This window comes from Dipodomys merriami, unplaced genomic scaffold (genome assembly GCF_024711535.1).
Source record: "Dipodomys merriami isolate MVZ:Mamm:240054 unplaced genomic scaffold, mDipMer1.0.p SCAF_1587, whole genome shotgun sequence".
NCBI lineage: Eukaryota > Metazoa > Chordata > Mammalia > Rodentia > Heteromyidae > Dipodomys > Dipodomys merriami.
In genome coordinates, this window is record NW_027202923.1 from 118,126 (window position 1) to 122,135 (window position 4,010).

A 4,010-nucleotide genomic window follows, 5' to 3' on the forward strand; every position below is an offset into this window, starting at 1 on the left:
GGGGAATGAAAGAGTCCTAAAGGGGTTCATCTGACAGGTCCTTATCACACAAACAGAATTTGGATAGAAAGACTAGTACTTAATCCACAGGTTTTAAAGGCAGATTTCCTATATTCAAATCTTAGCCCTACCACTTTACCTGCCATATGGGATGTTTCAGTTTTCTCATCTATAAAATGGTGCTGCTATCTTTCTGTGTCGAGTTATTCTGATGAATAAACCAGTTCATGAGAAAAGACTGAAGGACAATATGTGCCTAAATATACACAGTAGGTACAGTATATAAGTGCTAACATAATCAAAAGGGGTTTTAGGTAACAACATATTTCACCCTTTTGCTAATTCTTACTATGTATAAGATCCACACAATGGCCTATCACACCCAATTTACAGATGAGCAAAGAGGGCCAAATTACCACGTGATCCCAGCAAGTTTGACTCTAGTTCCCAGGCTTCTACCATGGTGCCATCCTGCAGGGAGTAGTAAACATTCTCACCTGAACACAGGAGTTCCTCTTGAAAAGTACAGGAAATACCACTGACAGAGGGTGTCCAACTGGTAATGAAATCTAATCAAGGGAATTAAACTCTAATTCCTTAAGCAATTAGACGTTCATAAAGAACTCTGAACAAAGCTGTAGGACAAAGTATGAATTTAAAGAAATGAGCCCCAGTAGGTAAACATAGGCTGCGCTGGCTGTAGGAAGACAAAGAAAGAAAAGACAGAGGCAGAGAATGACAATATATAGCTATTATAGATGAAGCAGGTGCTGTGTTGATGAGGGATCAGGCAAGTGACAACAAAGAGCACACAAAATTGAGCCAATCAAAACCACTTTCAAAGGAAGATTAAGAAAAACTACAAATAAAATAGTGGGAGCAAAACAGGGCTACGGTACATGCTGGTGGGATCTCATAATCCACTCATGGTGAGACAAGCAAGGTTTCTGTATATTTCATCCAACTTTTTATGCAATTAACTTAATTTTAGGACATTTTGGAACCTAACCCAATGGTGGTCGCAAGCAGAGCATCACAAATGAAGTAAGGCCTAGTGAGTGAAAGGCAGACTGCAGTAAGAGACAAAAGTGATGAACACAGAGGGCATAAACACCCATTGTGTAAAGTGGCCATTTACAGAACCAATATAAAGTCCACACTAATGGCTAACACTGACACAGAGTTGGATAACATCTCCTAGTACAAAGGCCTACTGATTTACCTCTTGTTTTAAAGAGGCAGCTGAGCCTGCCAACAAAAATATGTGATTGATCTAATTAGCACACTGAACTGAGGAAAACAGTGTGACAAACTCATATCCACTCAGGATTACTCCTTCCAGGACAAAGCCCTGTCCCATAAAAGCCCTATCCTTCAACCTGCATATTTGCATTCATTAAAAGGGGCACGGAGGAGCTTAATGAATATTATTGGATGGAGATGACACAGACATGAAACTCAAAAGAATGAGCTCTCAGGGTAGAAAAAAGGAAGAAACACGAAGGGCTGTATAAATGTATGCGCAGTGGCTAAACTCCAATTACCAGCTGCAGCCAGCAATTGCGCTATATTATCCCTGTGTTCACATTCCCACTTTCTGCTTAATGCTTTGTTAACAGAGCTGACAGTACTGCTCTCCACTCAGGGTTATTAGCACATACAAATCTGTTGAGACTCGCAAACTACTTCATTCAGTCAACAAATACGCCTGGGCATTTACTCTGTGCGGGTAAAAAAGAATTATCTAGTCTTTCATTGCTAATGCAAGAGAAGGTCTATAAACCAGACAGGTGTGTTAAAAATAAATAAATATTCATGGGAAAGGAACAGCAACAACCTTGTGGGGGGCGGGGGGAGGGGAGTGACATTAACCTCCACCTAACAGTCTGCTGATCACACAGAGCTGCTGACTCACTGGTGATCTTTAGGGGTAGTTCACACAAACACCCTTCTTTAGGGAGAAGACAACTTCACTGTCTCTCTCATGGATTCAGGGCAAAGTAAATAGAGTGTAAAGCAAGTTTTATACAGTTATTCGTACAAATTGTCTTGTGTCTTGCCTATTCTCCCTTCAGGGAAGCTCAGCATTTGGGAGGTAAGTAGATGTGGAAACTGGGGTCTGGAAGCCTGGGTGGAACAGGAATGCCTAAGCAGACCCAGGAAATCAAGGCCAACTCTGTGTATAGTGGGCATAGAGCAGTGCACTGATCACATCTTCTATTCACTAAACCTTTCATTATTTTAAAAAACTACGACTTCATCTGAAATTATGGTAGCTTATTATCCCAATGATATGGCTTTTGGATACTTTTGAATTTGATAAATGAATCACCTTGATACTCTTGACCATGAGAAATGAATCATCTTGTATCTCCTAATATTGAATAATAGGCATGGGCTTATATGAGAAATCTTTCATTGAGAGAGAAAACAAAAACAGCGGGCGCCTGGCCCAGGTGGTGGCGGAGGGGGGGGGGCAGGGAGGGGGTGGTGGTTATGTAAGCATTGCGCGTGGAGCTGGGAGCCAATAGGAGGCCTCGGAGCCAATAGGAGGCCTAGGAGGCTCGTGCTCGCGCATGCAGGGTTGGGGGAGGGAGCGCAGGACTTGCAGGCGCCCTCAGCCTCGTCCATTGCTGCCACCTCCTCCAGCCGCTGTGGTGCTGCCTGTGTGCTCATTCGGTGCGGACCGGGGACCTCTTGTGTGAAGCGGCATCTGAGGAGACTGGCGCTCGCCATGGCCGAAGAAAAGCCCAAAGAAGGAGTCAAGACTGAGAACAACGATCATATTAATTTGAAGGTGGCGGGGCAGGACGGTTCTGTGGTGCCGTTTAAGATGAAGAGGCATACACCACTTAGTAAACTAATGAAAGCCTATTGTGAACGACAGGGTTTGTCAATGAGGCAGGTCAGATTCCGATTTGATGGGCAGCCAATCAATGACACAGACACACCTGCACAGGTGGAAATGGAGGATGAAGATACAATTGATGTGTTCCAGCAGCAGACAGGAGGTGTCTACTAAAAAAGGGAACCTGCTACTTTGCTCCAGAACTTTGTTCTTATAGACCAAGAATACATTCTTAATTAGAAAACTGCAATTTGGTTCCACCACATCCTGACTACTACAGTATAGTTTGCTCTATTCTTTCATTTTCCCCTTCCCCATTCCTTTATTGTACATAAAGTAACTGGTGTATGTGCACAAGCATATTGCTTTTCTATTTTCTTTTTCTTTTCTTTTAAACTAAATGGCCAATGGTATATTTTGATTAACATCAAATGGAGATGGGATGGGGAAAAATACTGGTCCTGTGAAAATATCCCCCTTCTCCATTCGTGGCATGCTCATTCAGCTTTTATCTTTATATTTCAGTAAGTTATTTTGCTCTCACTGTTTTAACAAACAAAAAACAAAAAACAAAAATCCTTGCATACCTTGTTTGATTGGAGAATTTTAATGGTTTCATTTATCATTGTAAAACCAAGGACAATTTTATAACTTTTTTGTACGTAGCTGTTACATGTAGGGCAATCTGTCTTTAAGTAGGGGTAAATTACTCTTTAAAAAAATCCTAGATAGTTTACCCTTCAACTCAAGCGTCTTGTTGTTTAAATAAACTTGTTTAAAATGAAAAAAAAAACAAAAACAAAATGTTGATTTTACCATAACCATTCTACTGAATTATAACTCTCCTGACCACTTCAGATTCTATTTCTAACCCCATTTTCCACTTGTAGTTCCTGCTGTGTTCCCTTCAGGACACATTTCCTCCTAAGACAGTGCTACACTGGAATGTTTCATTATCCATGGTACTCCCCTTCCTCCCCCACCTCAGATGCCCCAAGTCTCTCCCCTCAGTTACATATATTCAGTATATTTGCTTTTGTACTATCCACTCCACTGTCATTCCCCCAAAGTAGCTTTATTTCCCAGGGTACAATATTTGGGTGTGACCTTTTCAAAGCCAATCCAAGTATCATTCTCTCAATACACGTGTTGTCTACAGAAA

The 4,010-nt window shown here is 41.5% G+C and overlaps 1 pseudogene across 1 annotated transcript; it reads left to right on the forward strand.

The window, feature by feature from the left end:
- The first annotated feature begins 2,638 nt into the window (after positions 1 to 2,638).
- LOC138827620 (small ubiquitin-related modifier 2 pseudogene) lies at positions 2,639 to 3,208 on the forward strand (annotated as a pseudogene). The gene has a single exon (XR_011372145.1). The product of XR_011372145.1 is annotated as a small ubiquitin-related modifier 2 pseudogene (transcript).
- The last annotated feature ends 802 nt before the right edge of the window (positions 3,209 to 4,010 follow it).